This window comes from Scyliorhinus canicula, chromosome 9 (genome assembly GCF_902713615.1).
Source record: "Scyliorhinus canicula chromosome 9, sScyCan1.1, whole genome shotgun sequence".
NCBI lineage: Eukaryota > Metazoa > Chordata > Chondrichthyes > Carcharhiniformes > Scyliorhinidae > Scyliorhinus > Scyliorhinus canicula.
In genome coordinates, this window is record NC_052154.1 from 168,193,574 (window position 1) to 168,206,817 (window position 13,244).

General features: G+C 42.1%; 1 long non-coding RNA gene across 1 annotated transcript in view; it reads left to right on the forward strand.

The window, feature by feature from the left end:
* Positions 1 to 13,244, forward strand: part of LOC119971883 — a 47,090-nt gene that overhangs the window by 30,574 nt on the left and 3,272 nt on the right. Inside the window, exon 2 of the long non-coding RNA XR_005461939.1 lies at positions 1,876 to 2,013. This is a non-coding gene — a long non-coding RNA (uncharacterized LOC119971883). The remainder of the gene's footprint in view (positions 1 to 1,875; positions 2,014 to 13,244) is intronic.

Sequence of the window (13,244 nt, forward strand, 5' to 3'; positions counted from 1 at the left end):
ACTATCTCCAGAGTACCCCAGCCAGATCCATCTGAGACTGGAACATGTCCCGCAGTGACTGGGACATGCTCCACAGCGTCTCGGCAATGTCCACCTGAGACTGTGACATGTTCCGTCGTGCCGCGGAAAGGCCCACCTGCATCAGGGACATGTCCCCCAGCGACTGGGACATGCTGGGCACTCAACCACAGGGGGGGGGCTAGTGACAGGGGGTTGCGCATGGGGGGGGATGCGTGGGTGAGCACCACTGCAGGACATTGGTGGTGTGGGACATGGCATGGTGCTTGTTGGGGTTGGTACCAGACGCATGGTTGTCGGGGTGGGCTGGGATGACATCGGCCCCCAGCGGGACCGGTGCCAGGAGCCGCTGCCGACTCGCCGTGCCGTCCGGTGGAGATCATTTAACTTCTTGCTGCACTGTGTGGCGACCCTCCGAATCACGCAGTGTTAATGTAAGCCTACTGTGACACAAAGATTATAATTATTATCTTGTAGCTATGTACCCTTGTTTGAGAGTCTCCCATTAGTGAAAACATCTCACCATCTACCCTGTCAACCCCCTCAGGATCTTATATGTTTGAATAAGGTCACCCCTCACTCTTCTAAACTCCAAGGAATACAAATCCAGACTATTTAGTCTCACTTGACAGGACACTCCTCTTATCCCAGTCTGGTGAATCTCCTTTGGCCTGCCTCCAATGTTGCTATATCCTTTTTTTAGGTAAAGGGACCAAATCTGTATGCATTGTTTGAGGTGAGGCCTTAGCCATGCCCTGTACAATTGCAACAAAACCTTCCTATTTTTAAACTCCAAACCCTGTGCAAAAAAGGCCAAAATTTGGTTTTCCTTTTTAACTACTTGTTGCACCTGCCTGCTAGCTTTTTGTGATCATGCACTAGAACACCTAAATCTCTCTATACTTCACTTAACTGCAGTCTCTCTCCATTTAGATACTAATCTGCTTTTTGATTCCTCCGACCAAAGTTCATGACCTCACACATCCCCACATCAAACTCCATTTGCTAGGTTTTGGCACAGTCATCCAATCTATCTATATCCTGTTGCAGAATCACAATATCCTCATCAGAACATGCTCTCCCATCTATTTTCTTTTCATTGGCAAATTTGGAAACTTTACATTCTGTTCCTTCAGGTCATTGGTGTAAATAGTGAACAATTGCAGGCCAAGTACTGATCGCTGTGGTACTCCACTAGTTACATCTTTACGCTCTGAAAAGTCCCTGGATATCTATTGTTCAAATTTCTGCAACCTCCACACTCTCAATGCAGGGCTTCTTCCCCCTTAAATTGTTCACAGAGAACTCTGAAATTCTTCACTTCCAGCATTGGCTTCCTATTTAATGATGTTGCCTCATGGACATAATTGTGACCCTGCTATTCCCTAAACTTTCCTCCAAAATTGCTTTATGTGTTTTAATGAGCTGCCAGGAAGTTTGTTAACATGATAAATTGATGATTAGCCTTTTTCAGGTAGGTCGCCATTGTAGAGGTCCTGATGTTGCCTCCAAAATTACTGAGAGGTGGAATGATGACAGGAATTGGCACACCTTTGGGGGATCTAAAATTGCGGACTTTCCCACTTCTGCTCCCTCTCAGCCCTATGAATATCCAGCCCATATTGAGACTAGGTCTCAAGGCAAAGTTACTATTACTCTCTTTCTGATTTTAACTATAGCCTAATCTAATATGCACCCTCAAATAAACAACCTGATTTATTTGAATGTGTATGTAATCTACGCCAATTTTATTACTCAGAATGTCACATTAAATATATTACTCTGATTTTGACCACAATTGTTTATCACCATTTAGTTTTTAGTTTTGACAAATGTTATAAATTTATTTATTCAAAGGATGTGGGTTTTCTGATCCTTCATTGCCATTGTGAAGGGGTAGTGGTCCACCCTGAATAGAACTGAGTGGCTTGCTTGGCTGCACCAGAGGGATGTTAAGAGTCAACCACATTGCTGGAAATCATATCGCCAGACCAGGTAGGGAAAGCAGATTTTCTTCTAGAAAGGACAGAAATGTTTTTTTAATGGCAATCTAATAGATTCATGATCACCATTATATATATTAACCTTTATTCCAGATTTATTTAATTAATTGGACTTAAATTCCCAACTACAATTGTACCATCATATCTGCAGATCATTAGTCCAGACCTCTGAATTGCTAGTCCAATAATAACCACTATAATTCCATACTGATATGCTTGATTGAGCTACTGTAAATTTCCAGAATTTTCAGTTCTATTTTCTATCAGACAATAAGTGTATCTCCCCATGATAAATCGTTAAATAATTAACACTTCGTCTCTCCTTTGTGCCATATTCTAGCAAAACAGCTTGCATGACCCGATGTATACTTAAGTATTTATGGAAAATTTATGTGCAATGGAACATGCACACTAATAGCTAATATGCACAATCACAAATCTAAAATACCTCACTATGTGTATGTAATTTACTAAAACTTTAAAAACCCTTAAAAAATGTTATAATAATAGTCACTAGCGTCACAGTATCAGTCTTCAGTGCATTGCACTGGCTGACGTCAAAATACCAGACCGATGTAGAATTAATAGAACATTGAGAATGACTTCCTTGGAGATAGAGAAGGAGGGATGGAACTGTGCCTGAACCTTTGTCTGGGTTTTACAGCCCTAAGTGCTTTTGGATGAGGTTATACACAGATTATCTCCTGTAATTACAAGCCTTACATCTCCATAATGGCAATGATTTCTCCAGTTATTAAATTACATTGGTCACAATATATGCCTTAAGCAGCAATTTATATGGTTACTTACCTCATCCCTACATTGCCCAATGTCCCTTTATTTATGGGAGAAAATATAAAAATGTGCTATGTGCATTAGTGCTTGACAATCTCTCAAAGAGATGGCCAATAATGCATCAGCAATAAAGAATCAATGTTTCTGAATGGTTGCACTGATATCTGGCTACCATATTTTATCAAAAAAGTTTAACATATTTATTTTATGGCATTATTTTATTAAAGATTATTAAAGATTAATTTCATTGCACAGAGGTACACCCTTTCAAAAGACTGACTGTACCAACCAAATTGATATCTTTCGTCACTCCTGATTAATCAGAACATCCAGGCACCAATCAGCATCAAATAAGCAATGCAGCATCGAATCATAGAAAGGTTACAGCACAGAAAGAGGCCATTCAACCTGTCATATCCATGCTGGCACACTGCAAGGGCAACTCAACGATTCCCATCCCCACCCTTTTGCCATAGCTCTGCAATTCTTTTTGCTTCAGATGCTTATTCAGTTCCCTTTAGGAATTAACATTAAATCAACCTTCACCTCCCTCTCAGGCAGTGCATTCCAGATCATTCACTTCGTAAAACAGTTTTTCCTCATCCTGCCATAGGTTCTTTTGCCATATCTTTTTTTTAAATTTAGAGTACTCAATTAATTTTTTCCAATTAAGGGGAAAATTAGCGTGGCCAATTCACCGACCCTGCACATCTTTGGGTTGTGGGATAAAACCCATGCAGACACAAGGGAGAATGTGCAAACTCCACACGGGCAGTGACCTAGAGCCAGTGCTAACCACTGTGCCACCGTGCTGCCTTCTTGTGTCATATCGTATTCCAGTGCCTTTTGTTTCTCAACCCTTCCACCAATCGGAACAGCTTCCCTCTATCTAGATCTCTCATGATTTTGAGTACATATCTGGCCATAACTTCTGACCTCCCCAGGTTGGATTGGGGGTACCCTAAAGATATGCTGGAGAACCCTTCTTAGAACATCACAAACATCCTATGGGCAATTGCCAGCGTTGGAACAATTAAAAATCGCAAGATTCAGATAGGCCAACTGATACGGTTGCACCAATAGTTACTCAGAGAAAGTTAAAGACTCAGACAAACCACAACTCCCCCCCCCCCCCCCCCCCCACAAACAACCCCCAACCCTGCACAGGGCTCCAAGCACACCACTGGCCTGCCAGGGATCTCCCCCACTCATGACTAACCATCCCATCCACAATATTCTCCATCCCCTGAACCCTATGGGATTTTCCCCTCCTGCACTGTACTCCTCCACCCAACCTAACCACCTGGTCCTGCAAGTCTGACCTGACCTGACCTGACCCAACTCAACCTCCTTGTAAGGTTGCTCCCCAACACCCTCTGTGGCCGGACGCCCCCCCTACCCTGAGGTCCGATGTACTCTCAGCCTAAGTCGACCCTTCGCCGACCTAAACCCTCCCCCACTAACCCCCGCCCCTCACCTCCTGACACCCTGCCCTGAGGATTGGATTGTATGGGATGGGATGGATGGAATGGAACGGGATGGGATTGTATTTATCGTCATGTGTACCGAGGTACAGTGAAAAGTATTATTCTGCGTATAGTCCGGACAGATGATTCCATACATGAAACAACATATGTAGGAAGAGGATCTGTGGGAGAGAGTTCGCAGAGAGTCGGCATGTTCCGGTGCCATCTTGATTTTACCTTTAACTTGCATGTTGAAGGGCAGCACGGTGGCCTAGTGATTAGCACAGCTGCCTCACGGCGCTGAGGTCCCAGGTTCGATCCCGGCTCTGGGTCACTGTCGGTGTGGAGTTTGCACATTCTCCCAGTGTCTGCGTGGGTTTCACCCCACAACCAAAAAATCTGCAGAGTAGGTGGATTGGCCACACTAAACTGCCCCTTAATTGGAAAAAATAATTGGGTAATCTAAATTTATTTTTTTTAAACTTGCATATTGAAGTCTCCTAACTCTACTTTTCTATTCCCTCATTCCCCATGTTGTTAAGACTTGTCCAACATCCAATATACAGTAAACCATATTTCCTCTAAGCAAACATCGGGAAGACCAAACCATTGTCTTTTGGTTGTGTGCTGTGGTTATTTTGCTGAGCTAATGATCAGTGGCATGCAAGATGCCTAAACCACTCACAGCCAGTGATTTGCTGATTCACAGAAACTCATGCCATCCTATCTAAGCACTAAACATTTTACCACATGGCATACAAAGGAGACTTTAATTATTTCCTGTCGTACAATTCATGTTCCATTTTTGCTATATAAATTCACTGTTGTTCTCTTGTAACTGAGTGCACATAACATTTTTTAAAGACTTAAAATCATTGTCCAAATAGATGAAAATACTTAAAACCTCAACAGGATGAAAACAAACTCTATGCTCAAGATAAAAGCTGCTTTGCTTGTCTAGATCTTTCAGAAACAATTGCAGTTACAGTTCATTGCAATAAAATTGTTGGTTTCCAGTCCATGGTAGAAATTCAACTTGGCCAGTAGCACAAAGCAGATGGTATCACATTTGTCATATACTATATGCCTTATCGAATATTCAATTCCATTGAAATAGCTGAAGGCTAATGCATTACCGTCTAATATACGCGACCATGTAAGGTGAATTTCTACCCCCATGTCATCCTTGACACAAAAACACTCTCCTGAGTCACGTTGGAGGTTCAAGTTTCATTCCAGAGATTTGAGTGGAGAACGGTCTATCAATGAGACACATTTTCCCTCTCAGCAAATGTAAATACAGTAGCACCATTCAAAGAAAAGCATGGGTGTTCTCCTGGTGCCTTGGCCAATGTCTATCTTTCAAGCAACATTACTAAAATAGATTATCTGGTGTTTCATCTACTTGCTGTTTCTTAGAACTTGCTGTCCGCAGTTTGGTTGCCACATTTCGTACATTTGAACAGGACAATACTTCAAAGGCTGGTAATCACTTTGGGATGTCCTTCAGTCGTAATATGTACAATATAAATGTACTTGTGGGGAAATCTACAGAAGAGCAGTGAAGGGTCATTCAGAAAAGAAATGGGGAGGATACTGGCTTAACATGCTCCCTCTGGTGTGATAGGAAGGCGTAACAAGCCTTAGAGAACCATGGATAACCAGAGATATTCTGGATACAGTTAGAAGGAAAAGAGATGCTTTAAGCAAGTACAAGGGGATCAAATCAGCAGAGGTATTAGTAAAGAACAGAAAGTGCAGGTTGGAGCTTAAGAAAACAATTAGGAGAGCAATGAGAAAGCTCTGGCTGGTAAAATTAAAATCCCAAAATATTCTCTAAGTATAGCAATGGGACGAGGATAACCAGGGAAAGAGTAGGGCCCATTAGGGACCAAGGGGACACTCTGTGGGTGGAGCAGAGGACATCGGTAGGGTGTTGAACAATTACATTACACCTGCCTTCACTCAAGAAAATGAGGATGTAGGTATGGAACTCAGGGAGAGAGACTGTGAAGTTCTTGAGCAAATTGACATAGGGAGTGACAAGGGATCGGAGGTGTTGGCAGACTTAAAAGTGGACAAGTGGATGAATTGTGTCCCAGCCTGCTTTGGGAGGCTAGGGAGAAGATTGCAGAGGCTCTGACTCAATTTTTTAATTCATCTTTTGCCAAGGGGGCAGAATGGTAGCACAGTGGGTAGCACTGTTGCTTCACAGCTCCAGGGTCCCAGGTTCAATTCCCGGCTTGGGTCACTATCTGTATGTCTGCATGTTCTCCCTGTGTCTGCGTGAGTTTCCTCTGGCTGCTCCGGTTTCCTCCCACAAGTCCCAAAAGATGTGCTGTTAGGTAATTTGGACATTCTAAATTCTCCCTCTCTGTACCTGAACAGGAACCGGAATATGGCGACGAGGGGCTTTTCACAGTAACTTCAGTGCAGTGTTAATGTAAGCCTACTTGTGACAATAAAGATTATTATTAGGGGGAGGTGCCAGAGAACTGGAGAACAACTAATGTGGCTCCACTATATAAGGTTTGTAGGGATACACCAGGAAATACAGACCGGTGAGTCACATGTCAGTGGTAGGGAAACTATTGGAGAAAATTTTGAAGGAGAGAATCTATCTCCTCTTGGAGAAACAACTTTTGATCAGGGATAGTCAGAATGGCTTTGTCAGAGGGGTGGTCATGCCTAACAAGTTTGATTGAATATTAAAAAAAATAAAATAAATTTAGAGTACCCAATTCATTTTTCCAATTAAGGGGCAATTTAGCGTGGCCAATCCACCTAGCTTGCACATTTTTGGGTTGTGGGGGCGAAACCCACGCAAACACGGGGAGAATGTGCAAACTCCACACGGACAGTGACCCAGAGTCGGGATCGAACCTGGGACCTCAGCGCCGTGAGGCTGCAGTGCTAACTCACTGAGCCACCATGCTGCCCCTTTGATTGAATATTTTGAGATGACCAAATGTGTAGATGAGGGTAGTGCAGTTGATGTAGCTTATATTGATTTCAGCAAAGCCTTTGACAAGGGAGACTTAGACAAATGCACATGGGATACAGGGTCATTTGATAAGGTGGATTAAAAAGTGACTTAGTTGTAGGCATGGCACTAGGAAGTTCTGAGGAACAAAGGGATCTTGGCAAGTTTGTCCATAGATCTCTGAAGGATTAAGGGCAGGTTAACAGGGTGATGAAAAAGGCATGGAACGTTTCCCTTTATCAATTGAGGCATAGATTACAAAAGCAGGGAGGTCATGTTGGAGATGTGTGTGCAGTTCTGATTGCCACATTATAGGAAGGATGGAGAGGGTGTAGAGGAGGTCCACCAGGCAGTTGGCTGGGATGGAACATTTAAGTTATGAAGGGAGATAGGATAGGCTGTTGTTGTTTTCTTTGGAGCAGAGAAGACTGAGGGGTGACCTGATTGAGATGTACAAGATTATGAGAGACATGGACATAGTGGACATGGAGCAGCTGTTCCCCTAAATTGCCGGGTCAGTCAGGAGGGGGCACAAGATGAGGGGTAGGTGGTTTAGGGAGGATTTGAGGAAAATAAAACATTTTTACCTAGATGGTCTGGAATGCACTGGGAGGATGGTGGAAGCAGGTTGCCTCACATCCTTTAAAAAGTACCTGGATGAGCACTTGGCATTTCATAACATCCAAGGCCTTGGGTCGTGCTGATAAATAAGATTAAATAGGTTGGTCAGGTATTTTTCACGTGTCAGTGCAGACTGGATGTGCCGAAGGACCTCTTCTGCACTGTGTGATTCTGTGAAGTTCTTTCTTTTATCTATAAGTGTTAAAGGGTATTAGTGCTGGATTATTATTACATTTTGCTTAACACCCCAGGAATATGTTGCTAAAAATGGATCCATAAATTCACTATATGTATATCTCTGGTTTGTGATGCAGAGCCAGGCCAACATTGTGGGTTCAATTCCCGTACTGGCTGAGGTTACTCATGAAGGCCCCTTGCCTGAGGTGTGGTGATCCTCAGGTTAAAACACCGGCAGTCTGTACTCCCTGTCAAAGGAGAAAGCAGCCTATGGGCATCTGGGACTATGGCGACTTTCCTTTATCTCATTTATGTTGGACAAGAGCAGGATCAATCCTGAAATTAGCCAGTAAGTGTGCAGATGTTATTACTGCATTACCTCCTCAGGCTGTATTTAAGTGACAACATTGATACTTAGCATTGACACAAGACAGTTGACAGATTTCCCCTTGACACCAATGCCAACATGTCCCTTTTGAAAGTGAGCATCTAATATGACTCCTCCTTTCGCAAAGTTACAAAGCCAATATGCAGTATGGACAGGGCAAGCCCCAAATCCATCTCCTTGCTTGCTCCAATATCCAATCAAATTCAAACTGAATCCAATTCATGGTCCCCACAAGAGAGAGATACATGATCCAAGCTGACAAGAATAGGCATTACACCTTGATCGCAGGATTGATCCGCCACTTGATCTTAGCCAAAAGGCCAAGAACCTATCATGCTGTTGGCCAGTTGGGGCCATGATCAGTTTAATAGCATTGATGGAAAAGAAAATGTTTCTTACTGATGCTGTAGTTCTAGTGATAATGCCTCAGGATCCTACAGAGATAAGTAGTGTTGGAACTAATTTTGCTGTCTCCAATGCCTGCTTCATACCACCCAAAATGCAGAACCTTTTCAGACTTTCAATGTAGAAATCTTCAACTACCACACAAGCTGTAATTCCTGCATCTAATTTTCTAATTCCGGACATGTTCATAGAATCAGAAAAGTTACAGCACAGAAGGAGGCCATTTGGCCCATCTCGTCCATGCCAGCCAGAGGACACCCAGGTGCCCTTTCTAATCTCACTCTCCTGCACCCGGTCCATAGTCCTACAGCTTAGAGCACTTAAGGTGCATCCAGGTACCTTTTAAAAGAGTTTAGTGTCTCTGCCTCCACCACCAACTCAGGCAGTGAATTCCAGACTCCCACTACCCTCTGCGTAAAAAGGTTCTTCCTCATGTCCCCTTCTGTCACTTATCTTGAATCTATGTCCTCTAGTTCTAGAATTCTCCAGCAAGGGAAACAATTTTATTCTGTTCACCCTGTCTCTTGCCCCTCATAATTCTGTAACCTCCATTAAATCACCCCCTCAGCCATCTTTGTTCCAAGGAAAATAACCTCAACCTATCCAATCACTCCTCGTAGCTACATTTCTCTAGCCCTGGCAACATTCCTGTAAACCTCCTTTGCACTCTCTGAAGAGCAATAACATCCTTCCTGTAATGTGGCAACCAGAACTGCACACAATATTCCAGTTGTGGCCTCACCATTGTTTTATACAATTCTAACATCCTTACTTTTATATTCTATACCTCTGCCAATGAAGGAGAGCATCCCGTAAGCTTTCTACACGGCCTTGTCTATTTAAACTGCTGCCTTTAGGGACCTGTATACCTGTCTTCCAAGGTCTGTCACTTAATCTACCCCTCTTAGTATGCTCCCATTTATTGTGTACTCCCTACAACTATTCAACCTCCCTAAATGCATGACCTCACACTTCTCTGTGTTAAATTGCATCTGTCACTTTATCGCCCATTTCACCAATCCATCTATATTGTTTTGAAGATGTTGTTTGTGAAGCCACTGCAGGCCATTGCAATATAAGGATTTTGGGTGTCAAACGTGAGCTGTTTCTCAGAATAAGCATCGTATCTATGATTAGCGGTAAGGTTTGGCAAGATCTTGCCTGAATGTAGATGGCTGGTTTCCTGAGGCTTGTGAAGCCTGACTCACAGCCTCATAATACTAAAAGTGCTGGCTACCCAACCACCTTCCCACCTCAGTTGAAGCTCGAAGTGGGAGTGTTGGAGGCAGGTTTGGGTTAAAATCTGAATTTTAAGAATTTAACCCCACCACCCAAACCCTCTTCTAACTAATTTTAGTTCCCTCCTAAAACAAAGTAGTCAACATTGTAACATAAGTGTTTTAATTTTGAGCACTCAAAAAATAGATAATCAGTCCTAAATAACATGATCAAATTATGTTTTGTGTGCTGATAAAATAAATGAAATAAAAATACTGATAAAACATTACTTTAATGACAAGACATTATATTTTCTGAAAGTGAATCAACAACCACTTGTGATCCTGCTGTTAAATAATTTTAATCAACACACACAATCATGTAACATAACTTATCAGAGCTAAAAACACATAGAAACATTAAAAAACATTGAAACAGAACTGTTTACAAGATCTTATTGCATTATTGAAACATGCATGAATTGTTGCTTTCAGAGCAGTTAACATACAAAGGAGGTCTTTTTCCATCTAAAAATCACAAAACTGTTCCAGGTACAAAAAAGATACCTATAACCGCAAAATACTTCGTTTTGTTGCAAGTAGAAAAGGCCAACATTGAAAAGACTGGCACCAATAATGAGTTTGAAAGTACAGCAGATTTCATTGGTCTCAATACTATAGTGCATGATGTTCTACTTAGATTGAATGCGAATAACATAGAAGGATTCTCTTGTACAAACTTTTATTTATTATGATGAAAAATCTGATTAATAATGCAACTTAAACGGATTTCTATATTCTTATTTGATGCCATGACTAAAATAAAGGAAAAGCTGTCAATAAACCTTGTGCCCGGACAAGTTTACTTACTGACAACTGTTAATGGCCAAAATTGAGACTCTTGCAAAAAAAGGTCGTGTCATCATTTGGGTTTGGAAAAACTCAGATCTGCTCATCAATAGTTTATATTAGTTCTTTTCCACCTCCATCAGAGGTCAGTACAGAATCCAACACTTATAGCAGGCACATTGGTCTTTTTCACTTTGTTCCCGTTATTAGAAGTGAAGTAAAACTGATGTATAGAAAGACCAAAATTGTGGATTTTCTCCGGGTCTTCATCTCTGGATCATTGCGAGTCTCACTATTGTTTCGGAATCCCCTATGGCTTTGATTTACCTCTATAATATGTTGAAGTAATTCAGTCAATGTTGCATGTCTTTGTGTTAGAGTGAATCAACTGAAACGCAGTAATAGGACTGGGAGGCAACTTGTGAACATTAAGCTGATAAAGCTTCCACTTGCCATATGCATGAAGTAGCTTTATATTTAATATATTGTAAGCAATGATTTTGTAATTGACAGGTGCACTGGCAAATGGTTAGCTTAAACTGTAAATGAGCTTGAAAAACATAATGGACATTCAGCAATAGTTTCTACACTGATTAATTTAAATCAGAAGAAGTGGTGTTAATGACTACATATCAAAGCACTGATATTTAGGGGGGGTTGGAGAGGAGGGGGTGGCTGAAAGCAGCTGAAGAACCTGGCATGGCTGAGGAAGCAGAGTCCTTCCAAATGTAATGGCAGAATCTGATGGGGCAATGGAAAGCATTTCTCCTCTTGGTCCAAAAGAAGTGCTGTTAAAAGCATTTAAACTTCTTGACCCAGCAGTTTCTACCTCCCTTTCATTGTTGTCTTTTCTGAGCATGAAGAGATCAGGCTGATAGTGGTTGAATTTAAATGAGGCTCCCAGTGGCACAGTAGGAGGTTGATTTGTATGTGTTCATAAAATGCCCCGTTTCGCCAAAATGAGGCACTCGCACACTTCACTTAAAGCAGTCATTGGCAGATTCAGGATACGTTAAACATTTTTTAGGGGTTAACTCTCCTCCACCTCCCCCCTCAACTCATCATGGTTGGGGGTAAATATTGAGGTCCAAAAATTAAAATTTTTGAGAACCAGCACCTAAAGAGACCAAATTGGAATGAAAATGCAATAACACATTTGGTGCAGTCAGAAACCAAAGGTCTTATTTAATCAGACCATAAATAAGTCCGGTCTTTCTGTCAAGATATTGGATTTCATAGATAGTTTTTCATAGAATTTACAGTGCAGAAGGAGGCCATTCGGCCCATCGAGTCTGCACCAGCTCTTGGAAAGAGCACCCTGCCCAAGGTCAACACCTCCACCCTATCCCCATAACCCAGTAACACCACCCAACACTAAGGGCAATTTTTGACACTAAGGGCAATTTATCATGGCCAATCCACCTAACCTGCACATCTTTGGACACTAAGGTGCAAATTAGTAAAGGCCAAAGTGAATCAAAATGCCACGCATCTTGTATAAAGCTTGTTACTGAATGATGGAACCAAAAGCTTTTGCAAACTGACTACACAATACATTTCTAATAAACTAAACAGGAAAAAGTCCTGCCCTCTTCTCCTGGATCCAAACCTATTACATTTTAATCTTTATTGGGTTTTGATGAAACATCATCTCGAGCTGAAATGTTAACTATTTTTCTCCACAAGAGAGTGAATGAGCTCCTGAGACCATTTGAGGCCCTTATGCAGCCAGTTAGTAGCCACCTAAAGGTTTCATCCCACCTCCACTGGTATTACCCCAGTATCACAGAGGGGGGCACAACATATGGCGAGGATGCCACATACCCTCGCCTGTGTCCTCTTAATTGGGCACTCTGTTGGAATGCCCGCCCTGTCCTCATGATTGACATCAGTGATGTTTCTGAGACTGAAGAGCTGCCAGCTCTCTGATTGGGCAGCAATTCTTAGAAGCGGGGCATCCGACATTAGAGAAGCAAAGTCCCCACCCTCGGGCAACGAATTCCCTGGACGATGTAAACTAGAGTCATGGCTACTAGGGTCGTAAGAGGTGAGCTTATTCCTGATTTTCCAGAGAGTGGGTGGGGCCACCACCTCCTGTTAAATTCTAGTCTAAGTTTGGTTTGGTGTGATTTACAATGAATATATTAAAAAGCCTCATTATTAAATTATTTTGCTTTTACCTTTCCTAATTTCCAACAACCAAAGATCAGGAAATTCCGATGTGTTGAATTGCAGGAAACAAGCCCGCATTTTCACCTCCCTTCATACTACCATACTCTGCATAATCACAAACTGTGCTACAGTATTGCATTGCTACAGTTA